Genomic DNA, 12810 nt, shown 5'->3' with positions numbered 1-12810 from the left:
GATCCTCGACCCCCGCTCGGACACGGACCTTGTCGCCTCTCCCCAACCCCGACCTCTTGCCTGCCCATGGACTGTCTTCTTGCCTTGCCCCTCTGGAATTTTGAAGGATTCATCCAACACACACGAACAACCCCCTCTGGTAACATTCACATTGTTAATACTTCACATCGTCTTGCACCATACACTTGTAGTAGCATACACACCCCAGTACATCATCAGTTTCAATACACCTATTGAACTGATTCCAGCCGTGGTGTTGTCTCCTTCCACCGCCGTACGTAACACTTTTGGATTAAAGGTAAAACTTTTTCAACAAGTTGCCTCCATTGAAATAATACAAACTCCCACCGTCATGCACTCATGGCCTGCATCACTGTGAGCAAACCTGATAATGTCAAGTCGCTAAATATTTATCTGCTATCTTTGTCCTCCCTCCAAGTGTTTCACATTCATCTTAAATGCTGGCTTTTCTATTCCCCAGGCTGACACACGGCGTGTTATTTATAGCCTTATGACGCACGTGTGTCGAAAAAGCACCTGTGGGGATCATCAAGACAGAAACACATTTGTCCAGATGACAAGGTGGCGTTGTCATGGTCACACCAGGGGACTCAAAATGCTGGGTTTATCCACCTCCTGGATTCTACACGGCAGTCCAGGTGGGAACCCAGGCCGCACACCCACACGCACGAATGTACACACAGAGACGTGTTTGAGGAAAATATCATGACGTGTGTGCTCAAGTGCGTACGAGCATGTGTTTCTGTGTATCTGTTTTATTACAGCATCACTAAAACCGAACACGGGTCAATCCCGTAATGAACTTCACTCTCTTGTAAACATTTTACAGTGCACTTATGTTCCGAGCTGCCTGGGATTTATTATTATTATTATTTTTTGTATGTGTAATGATATATTTTGGTCATTTTCAAAGAAGAAGGGCTTGGCCAAAGTGCAGTTTGGGGGTCATTTATTGGTCCACTGTTTGTTTTTTATTGGCCAACTGCCCTTTGTAGAGTTAAGATTTAAAACAGCAACACAGCAAAATAGGGGAGAAAAGAAAAGGAGAGAAAGTTGAAATATGGATGACAACATCACCTTATGAGCTTACTCAAAACACTCAAATCAACTTCTCCCATTTAATTAAATTGAAATCATTCTAAAGATTTTAACACCTGACATGCCTTTAAAAGGAAAAAAAAAACATCCATATTATAAATATTGTATAAAAACAAATTAGAATGCACAAAATACAACTACAGTACACTTCAAAAAGCCAGTGTTAAAAAAAAAAAAAAAAAAAATTAGGGGTATTTTATTTGAACTAAACACAATTATCTGCCAATAGATACTTTCCAAAACAAGTAAAATTAGCTAACCTCAATGAACCCAAAAATACCTTTAAAAAAAGTATATTCTCACTAATAACAAGTGCACTTTTCTTGGGAAAAAAAATAGACCATTTTGCTCAATATGTTGAAAAATATTCTCAAATAAAGTAAATGCTAGTGCCATTATCTTTACCTAATGATATGCGCTTGGCATCATGATTTGTTTTTCATGCTTGAAGTAAGAAATTATTACTTTAAACAAGTAGTTTAATATTTGTGAGTGTTAATGACACAGCTTTGCATCAGTTGATTTTACTTTCAAGCATGTGTTACTCAATATAGATCATCAAATCTCAGCTACAAACTGTAATATCTTACTGGGATCATTTAGAACAAAAACCCTTAAAACAAGTAAAACACTCTTATATAAAACCTGCCTTTTGAGAATAATTATCTTATCCGTCAGAAAACAAACAAATAACACCCTTATTTGATATTTGATCTTACTTAGATTTCAGTTTTTGCAGTGCAGTTTTTTTTGAAGTACCGATAGTCTATGTACAGTAGGTATCTCCTTCCAACTGTTTATTTTTCAAACACATCATCAGCAGCTTACCAATATTTTCATGGATATATTTCTGCCATTACTTTAACATTCTTGGCTGGGATTAGACACATACCGCTTGAGTATGGTGCAGACTAGTAGTGATATACTCCAACTACTTTGCCAAATTTACTACATTCTTTGTCATGTTTTGGATGATTTCTTTCTTTAATTCCATAAATATTATCCACTCCTTTCTCTCAGCACTGTCCTTCACACTCAGGTTTTTCTTTCAATAGTTGAAAAGAAAATTACGTCGATCTCTAGCTATAAGCTTCTGCTAGCAAGTAAGACCAGACAGTTTTCAGGGGGTTTAACTAGCCTGTAACACACATTTTGGCTTGCAACTTAAATCATAACAATTATCAGAGAAACTACTTATATCTCAAAACACTCTTAAAGGCCTACTAAAATGAGATTTTCTTATTTAAACGGGGATAGCAGGTCAATTCTATGTGTCATACTTGAGCATTTTGCGATATTGCCATATTTTTGCTGAAAGGATTTATAGGAGAACATCGACGATAAAGTTCGCACATTTTGGTCGCTAATAAAAAAGCCTTGCCTGTACCGGAAGTAGCGGACGATGTGCGGGTGAGGTCATGGGTTGTGGAGCTCCTCACATCCTCACATTGTTTACAATCATGGCCACCAGCAGAGAGAGCGATTCGGACCGAGAAAGCGACGATTTCCCCATTAATTTGAGCAAGGATGAAAGATTTGAGGATGAGGATAGTGAGAAGGAAGGACTAGAAAAAAAAAAGACAGGGCAGTGGGAGCGATTCAGATATTTTTAGACACATTTACTACGATAATTCTGGAAAATCCCTTATCTGCTTATTGTGTTACTAGTGTTTTAGTGAGATTATATAGTCGTACCTGAAAGTCGGAGGGGTGTGGTGACCGCCAGTGTCTCTGAGGGAAGCCACGTTCCTCGACAAAACGAGGCGAATGCAGCCGGTCGGGCTGAGCTTTTTCCACCCCTCCTCCACGGTGGAAGCATCCCACGTCCGGGGTGGCCGGTCGGAGGAGGCAAGAGAGTCCGCAGCTGCCTTTTTGACAGGTGCACGAGGAACGACGCAAGCTCCGCTCATGTCCACGGTAAGAGCCGACTTATTACCACAATTTTCTCACCAAAACCTGCCGATTGACATGTGGTAGAGAACCTTGTTCATTTGACCGCTCTGTTCCATAGTAGAGCTTCACCTTCGGGAATGTAAACAAGGAACCACCAGCAGGGTTTGTGTTGCTAAAGGCAGACGCAATACACTGCTTCCCACCTACATCTTTCTTCTTTGACGTCTCCATTATTAATTGAACAAATGGCAAAAGATTCAGCAACACAGATGTCCAGAATACTGTGTAATTATGCGATTATAGCAGACGGCTTATAGCTGGGATCAGGCTGGAACATACGCGTCATCCGTTGTGTCCTGACCAAGACACTTCACCCTTGCTCCTGATGGGTGCTGGTTAGCGCCTTGCATGGCAGCTCCCTCCATCGGTAAGTGAATTTGTGTGTGAATGGGTAAATGTGGAAGTAGTGTCAAAGCGCTTTGAGTACCTTGAAGGTAGAAAAGCGCTATACAAGTACAACACATTTATCATTTATTTATCATACCGTGACGTTTTCAACAGGTTACTTTGCGCAAAATTTTAAATTGCAATTTAATAAACTAAAAAGGCCATATCGGCATGTGTTGCAATGTTAATATTTCATCATTGATATATAAACTATCAGACTGCGTGGTCGGTAGTAGTGGATTTCAGTAGGCCTTGTGGGTTCTTCCGAGGATGTTGTAGTCGTAATGATTTGTGCAGTCCTTTGAGACATTTGTGATTTGGGGCTATATAAATAAACATTGATTGATTGATTGATTGATTCAAGTAGGGGCAGTCATAGTTTGAGGTACCACTGCCACAAAAAGTTATCGATAAAACATATATGTTTAGCCCTTTTTAAACCCAACACAACATATAAAAATGGCCCTTGCATGCTTCAATAGTTCAGTGGAAATATTTTGAATAGTCTCCCCTCTGAAAGTTGGGTCTGCTAATGTGAGTAACAACTCCACTTTTTTGTTGGTTCTGCTGTCATTAAGCATTTTTCCCCTACGTTTACTGGATTTTATCCTGGCTTCTACTTCACAGAACTTCAAATGTGTGAGAACAGGGCCACCCTTAAGCAGAATTTTATGTGGAGGCCCCCGCCCTCACCTTCCTTTGGAAATGGCAAGACGCCTTTGCTCAACATAGCCGCCTAATTGACAGTGTCATAAAAAGAAACCACATTACGCTGCAAACTTAACACACAACAGGTAGGTGACACAATGACTACTGCTACAGGGGAAGGTATTTAAAAAACTAAATAAGTATTCCTGAAAGCCAAGAACAAAATGCATTCTGGGAATCCTATATTGCACTTTCTAAACATCCTCAGGACTGGACCTAGTAAGATCCAAATCACAAGTGCAACACAGATGTGCGCACTTTCAAAATATTAAACTAATGGTAAATGGGTTACACTTGTATAGCGCTTTTCTACCTTTTTTAAGGAACTCAAAGCGCTTTGACACTATTTCCACATTCACACACACTGATGGCAGGAGCTGCCATGCAAGGCGCTCACCAGGACCCATCAGGAGCAAGGGTGAAATGTCTTGCTCAAGAACACAACGGACATGACTAGGATGGTAGAAGGTGGGGATTGAACCAGGAACACTCAGGTTGCTAGCATTGCCACTCTCCCAACCACGCCACGCGGTCTATTAAATGTGATTGTTGCGGGTGATCTACTAAGACTGCATGTACAATTAATAACAAGTACAAAAGTGGTGCGGACTGTAAGTATTTTGGCTGACTAATAGCTGTCACCACCGAGACACTCAATTCCCTCCACATTTTTTGGCATCCTTTGGTGCAACCTGTTTAGTTTTGTCATGTCATTGACATGCAGCACATACATTTAATATGTACCACATTGTCTTGGCTATATCGAAGTGCTATCTGGAAAATAGAACCTACTTTCAGCACACTGATGGAATAATCTGGAATAATCTAAACCTGAGAAAATGCACATTACTAGACATTTATTAATATAGTGCAGTGGTTCTCAACCTTTTTTCAGTGATGTACACCCTGTGAATTTTTTTTTAATTCAAGTACCCCCTAATCAGAGCAAAGCATTTTCGGTTGAAAAAAGAGATAAAGAACTAAAATACAGCACTGTGTCATCAGTTTCTGATTTATTATATTTTATAACAGTGCAAAATATTGCTCATTTGTACTGGTCTTTCTTCAACTATTTGGAAAAAAAGATATAAAAATAACTAAAAACTTGTTGAAAAATAAACAAGTGATTCAATTTTAAATAAAGATTTCTACACATAAAAGTAATCATCAATTTAAAGTGCCCTCTTTGGGGATTGTAATAGAGATCCATCTATTATGAACTTTATTCTAAACATTTATTCACAAAAAAGGGAATCTTTAACATCAATATTTATGGAACATGTCCACAAAAAAAATCTAGCTGTCAACACTGACTATTGCATTGTTGCATTTCTTTTCACAGTTTATGAACTTACATTCTTAGTTTGTTGAAGTATTATTCAATAAATATATTTATAAAGGATTTTTGAATTGTTGTAATTCTTAGAATATTTTCAATAAATCTCACGTACCCCTTGGCATACCTTTAAGTACCCCCAGGGGTACGCGTACCCCCATTTGAGAACCACTGATATAGGTGATATATTAAAACAATACAATTCCTATATAAAAAATAATGGTGTACATTAAAAAAAATTAAAAAAACGCCAGCAGACACCAAAACGAATACATTTAATTTGTTTTAATCAGCCGCTGAAGTCATCCAACAGCTATAAAATATAGAATGATATTGATAAATAGATGTGGCGTGACCAGCTGGGACTGGTGAGACTTTGTGTGTTGTTTTACCTATGTTTAGAGTTTATGTTTGTTAATTTTTTTAACTCTTCCTACTGTGAGTGCCCATTGAACACACCTGCCACACTGTGGGAAATAGGACGCTCACCTGTCGGAATAACTCTTTAGAATGTTCATTATGACAGTGTTGCAAGCTTTTCAAGGCTGGTTAATTGTTTTCTCGTGTAACACAGTGTTCTGTTTATTCCTAAGATCCTGCATGACTTGTATGACTCGACGCCTGCTGGTAAATTATAAAAGGGGCCGTCTTACCTGCAAGTCGTCAGCTGTCTCTGCATTCTGCAGTCACGCCAACTGCAACTATGTGACGCTGTGAAAATATGTCAATTAATCTTTATTTATGGGAGTTAAATACATTGACACGCATGGATTGTCTGTCCATCATTTGTCTTTGCATGGCGATCGCCTCCTTTTTTGCAACCGTTTGTGCTAGTTTGGGTGCACTTTTCAAATGTGCTAAATGTAGTCCGAAAGCAGCGGCCACAGAGCAGTTTGTCTTGATAAATGTCATTGGGTGTGCTAAATCAGTGTTTTTCAACCACTGTGCCGTGGCACACTAGTGTGCCGTGAGATAGTTTGGTGTGCCGTGGGGGATGATCTAATTTCACCTATTTGGATTAAAAATATTTTTTGCAAACCAGTAATTATAGTCTGCAAATGATGTGCTGTTGTTGAGTGTCGGTGCTGTTGAGAGCGCAGCAGAGTAACCATGTAATATTATTCTACATCAGTAGGTGGCATCCGATAGCTAATTGCTTTGTAGATGCCAGAAACAGTGGGAGGCAGTGTTCAGGTAAAAAGGTGTCTAATGCTAAAACCAAAAATAGATAAAAGGTGACTGCCCGTAAGAAAAGGCAAAGAAGCTTAGGGAAGGCTATGCAGAACAAAACTAAAACTGAACTGGCTACAAAGTAAACAAAAACAGAATGCTGGACGGCAGCAAAGACTTACAGTGCAGCAAAGACGGCGTCCACAATGTAGAATAAAAACAACTGAAATATCCTTGGTTGCTAAAACAAAGTAGATGAGGGAACTATGGCTCAAAGGAAGATATGAAACTGCTACAGGAAAAATACCAAAAAAAAAGAGAAAAAGCCACCAAAATAAGAGCACAAGACAATAACTAAAAACACTATACACAGTAATACATTAAAAAACTCCAAATAAGCCATGGCGTGATGTGACAGGCTGTGACAGTGCACCTACTTTGAGACAAGAGCTATATTGATGCACGCTTGGTTATGGTTTAAAGTCATAGCCAACAATTGCAACGACTTTTTACTGTCAACTGAGTTTCGTTTTTTCAATGATTAGGGTCTAAGTGCCTCCGGATTTTTCAACGCAAAAAATGTGCCTTCGCTCAAAAATGGTTGAAAAACACTGTGCTAAATTATTATATTTGCATATCTTTCTCTCAGTATTGCGAGTGTTCTAATAATCATCATATGTTCTGCATATACATTAAGACAAACACGATACAGGAGAGAACAAACAGAAGATAGTACAAATAATAACAGAATAAATTAACGAACTGAAAATATGGTTGGACAAAAACTAAAATACTAAAATAATGCTTTTTGGTAACAGTAGAAGAGAAAATCAAACATATACAGATAGACGGAGTAGATATTGAAAAGGTAAACGAAAACACATTTTTGGGTATAATAATAGATAATAAAATGAATTGGAAATCTCATGTAAAAAATATCCAACATAAAGTAGCAAGAAAAGTGTCAATAATGAAGAAAGAAAAACCTGCTCTGGACCAAAAATCACTTCATATTCTTTACTGCTCGCTAGTGTTACCATATCTGAGTTATTGTGCAGAAATATGGGGAAACAACTACTAATGTGCGCTTCACTGACTGATTGTTACAAAAAAGATAATACATAATGTTGGATATAGAGAACATAGAAACCCTTTATTTATTAAATCATAATTATTGAAATTCAACAATTTGATGCATTTGCAAACAGCTAAAATTATGTCCAAAGCAAACTATAACCTGCTTGCTACCCAAGAATGTACAACAACTCTTCTCAGAAATATAACCTTAGAGGAAAGTCTAATTTAAAACATTTGTATGCATGTACAACACTTAAAACCTTTAGTATATCAGTATGTGGAATTAAATTATGGAATGGATTAAGCAAAGAAATCAAACAAAGCACCAATATGATTCAGTTTAAGAGACTGTTCAAACTACAAGTGTTCACAAAGTACACAGAAGAAGAATTATGATGAACATCTTGAACTCTTTTTTTTTTCTTTTTTTTTAAATTGAGACAAAGATTATTTACTGTATGTATTTAATATGTGTTTGCTTACTATAGTATATTATTTATTTATTATTTATTTGTTCACTGTTCCGAATACAGCTGAGATAGGCTCCAGCACCCCCCACGACCCCTTAAAGGGACAAACGGTGGAAAAATGAATGGATGGATGGATATTCTGTTACAGAAAACAAGGACATTGGATAAAATTGCTATGGTATTAAAATGGGTAGGATTAAATAACTCCTACTCCTTTTCGCATGTGCTGTAATGAAACAATTGGACATATGTGTTGCATTACATTGTATCATATGCATGTTAGAAATAAACTGAAACTGAACTGAACTGATCTGATATATGGATAGTGTTCTCTATTTTACTCATTTGAGATGCAATTCTCTGCGCAAGAGCTTAATAGATCAGCTTTGCATGCGCTATTAAGTTTGCACGCGTTTTAATACATGCAAACCTCTAGTAGATCACCCTAAGTTGCATTGTAAGTAAGGTTGCGGTTTTGTTTAATGAGCTCTGGACCCTGTGTGTGCGCTAGGTCATCAAAATTGAGTACTGCGCCCCTTGCTGGGTAAGTTACCCCCTGTAGTTCAAGTGCCTGGTCTGCATGTATGTCGGGGGCAACCCTAACTAAGAACAATTATGAATACTGCCGCCATGGAGAAAGTGTTACCTATGTGTGTGTTCCTTTATCAGAAGTTTTTATGAAGGCAATAATTCCTGGTAGGAGTTAATGGATAATATTTGGATATAACTAATTCAAATGTTGGCAGCACGGTGGGAGAGCGGTTAGTGCATCTGCCTCACAATACAAAGGTCCTGAGTACTACTGGGTTCAATCCCGGGCTCGGATCTTTCTGTATGGAGTTTGCATGTTCTCCCCGTGAATGCGTGGGTTCCCCCCGGGTACTCCGGCTTCCTCCCACTTCCAAAAACATGCACCTGGGGATAGGTTGATTGTCAACACTAAATTGTCCCTAGTGTGTGAATGTGAGTGTGAATGTTGTCTGTCTATCTGTGTTGGCCCTGCGATGAGGTGGCGGCTTGTCCAGGGTGTACCCTGCCTTCCGCCCGATTGTAGCTGAGATAGGCAACAGCGGCCCCGAAGGGAATAAGCGGTAGAAAATAGATGGATGGATGGAGAATTCAAATGTTCCTATTTTATACTCTATTTGTGGGAAATATTGTAACACATTTTTCAGCTGGGTTGTGTTTTCAATCATGTGTATTCATTGCTACCACAAAAACTTCCATGCAAAATACTAGAAAAATAGTCTTCAAATAATAGTAGTAATACATCTGGAATACTCTCTACATATCAGGTGTGTGTACACTTAAACTAGGCTACACAATGAACCAGAAAATTGCATACAATTGTTGCTGCGTTTCCTTTGACTCTGACTCTTTTTGTGGGTTTTTCAGACAGTGTGACTCCAGCCACAAAACTTCAAATCAGTTTTTTGTCAATCACTTGAAAGGACCGTTCAAAAGACTTGACTCGTTCGTGAACGTCACGTCGCTAAAACAATTCCCACTTCGGACACCAAATTTTAGTAGAACCAATTATGTCCTAACTCCTAAGAACTTTAAAAGATTATTACTTGAAAGAGCCATTCAAAAGACTCGACTCATTCGTCAACGTCACATCTCTCTCAACAAGGCATCCCACTTCTGACACCGAATTGTCGTGGTGAAAATTCTGCCTCAACTACTAAGAACTTGAGCAGTATATTTACTTCGCAAAGAGGTCAGATTACATGTTGCATGAGAGCTCAGCCGCCAAGAGTTTCCCTGTAACGCACAAAAACATTTCCTATGACTTCTCAGATAGCATGGGACCTGTACGCTATAAATGTTTGAGTGACAGAAAAAAGGGGAAGCTCAAAGGTCATCACAACGTTTTCAATAATGAGTGATGGAATGATTTGTTTTCATCGCCTTAACTACATAGTCAATGCAATAATGTTGTCAAACAATGTTTTATGGTTTCACATGTAAACTATCTTGGTTCAAACATTGACTAGCAGCTTCTGGAGTTAAGTGTCGTATATAACGACTTTTTACAATGTTGTGTTTCGGTATATCAGTACCTGCAGCAAAATGTTTCAATCTAACTCTCCAAAAAGTTCATGAAATCAGGGGTTCCCAACCACTGTACAGCAGCACATTACTATGCCTCTGTAAATAATTACATCTTTAAAAAAAAAAAAATTTTTTTCTTTATTTCAAAAATTAATAACAATAATATCAATCAAAACAATTTTTTTTAATTTGAAAACGTTCAAAAATAATAATTGTCTTCCACTAATTCAGGTCAGATTTCACACTGAGTAAGTTTCTTTGCAAGAAAATTGAGAAAAAAATAATTATTTCAGTTTGTGTATATTTTGTGATGTTTTCATCGTAAAATACTCTTGCAAAGCTAAAAACAGCAATCCTAATTTAATAATTTCAATAATGATCTACATTTCATAGTTAGCCACCAACAACAGAGCATTTTCGGTCTACATTTCGTACCATTGGTATTGTGTTGTTTGGACTACAAATGCTCGAACATTAAATGAAATACCGGACCCACGCAAAGACCTTTGGGTAAGTCTTCACCATGTATTGAAACATCCACAGACGTCAGATTGTTTTATAAACATCTCTGCAATTCCTCAATGGTTTTATTTCAAATGCTCAGGACTGATCAGCGCGGTGAGACAGGGGTTAGTGCGTGTGCCCCACAATACGAAGGTCCTGGACTTGATCCTGGGCTCGGGATCTTTCTGTGTGGAATTTGTATTTTCTGCTTGTGACTGCGTGGGTTCCCCCCGGGTACTCCTACTTCCAAAGACATGCACCTGATAAGTTGATTGGCAACACTAAATAGGCCCTAGTTAAAGTTAAAGTGCCAATGATTGTCACACATCATCAGCTGTCACTTGAACGAGTATGACGATCTTCCTTGTCGAGGTGTATTTCTTTATGGAGGATGCCTGTGGGAGACTGGTGCACAGACAGTCACCACATGATCCTTGACAGAATCGGGTCAGGGTCCAGTGGCATGGAGTCCAAGATGGCTGGGGACCCTTTTCTGCTGCAGCCTTCTTCTGCCATCGCAGCCATTGTGGTAGTGCTTAAATATACCGTCTTCCACCTGCTCCGCCGTTGAGGTCTTCACCGTATTTCTGGCTAGGGGGCAGTCAGGTACTAGGCCTTTGCCAAGGGCCACCTGGGGTAACAGTAGTAAAGGGATTGACCTCCTAGTGACCCAAGACCCCATTGAGGAGCCTCCACTGCTGGATGCAATTTAACGTCATGCCCAGGACACTGTCACACACACACTAGGTTTGGTGAGATTATCCTTTACAGACCCATCACCCCTAGGAGGTGAGGGGAGCAGTGAGCAGCAGTGGTGGCCCCGCCCGGGAATAATTTTTGGTGATTTAAACCCCACTTCCAACCCTTGATGCTGAGTGCCAAGCAGGGAGGTAATGGGTCCCATTTTATGGTGTGTGAATGTGAGTGTGAATGTTGTCCGTCTATCGGTGTTGGCCCTGAGATGAGGGGCTGACTTGTTCAGGGTGTACCCCGCCTTCCACCCGAATGCAACTGAGATAGGCTCAAGCACGCCGCGCGACCCCAAACAGGACAAGCGGTGGGAAATGGATGGAAGGACTGATTCAGATCTCAAACACACATAAGCATGTACCATCAGGTTAGAAAAGTTGGTTTTGCGTAATAGGCCCCATTAAAGGGGAACATTATCACCCGACCTATGTCAATATATACCTTGATGTTGCAGAAAAAGGACCATATACTTTCTATTATTCGCTCTCAGGGCGATGACGTCTCAACGTGACGTCACCTAGGTAGTCAATTCGCCATTTTCTCAAACACATTACAAACATCGAGTGTAATCAGCTCAGTTATTTTCCGTTTTTTCAACTGTTTTCCGTACCTTGGAGACATCATGCCTCGTCGGTGTGTTGTCGAAGGGTGTAACAACACGATCAGGGACGGATTCAAGATGACTTACGTGGAGTGTGCATCGATGCTAACATGCTATTTAGGCTAGCTGTATATACATATTGCATCGTTATGCCTCATTTGTAGCTATATTTGCATCCAGCCTTTCCTCCACCCACAGTTAATGCCAAACAAACACTTACCAATCGACAGATTCAAGTTGCACCAGTGTCAAAAGATCCGAAAGTCCCTCTTCTGCACATTTTACCGGCGATGCTACAACAGACATGGCACAGAGATGTATGGATACCCTGCGACACTCAAAGCAGATGCATTTCCAACGATAAAGTAAAAGAAATCACAAAGCTGACTTTTGTTGATGTTCTTGACTTATGTGCTAATCAGACATATTTGGTCGCGGCATGACTGCCAGCTTATCGATGCTAACATGCTATTTAGGCTAGCTGTATGTACATTTGTAGCTATATTTGCATCCAGCCTTTCACTCCACCCACATTTAATGCCAAACAAACACTTACCAATCGACGGATTTAAGTTGCTCCTGCACATTTTACCAGCGATGCTACGACAGACATGGCACAGGGATGTATGGATACCCTGCGACACTCAATCGTTGGTTGGAAGGCGGTCGCGGAATAGCTT

The sequence above is a fragment of the Nerophis ophidion genome, linkage group LG11 (genome assembly GCF_033978795.1).
Source record: "Nerophis ophidion isolate RoL-2023_Sa linkage group LG11, RoL_Noph_v1.0, whole genome shotgun sequence".
In the NCBI taxonomy this organism is placed as follows: Eukaryota; Metazoa; Chordata; class Actinopteri; order Syngnathiformes; family Syngnathidae; genus Nerophis; species Nerophis ophidion.
The sequence above is the reverse complement of the archived record's forward strand: the minus strand, read 5'-3'. Positions refer to the sequence as shown.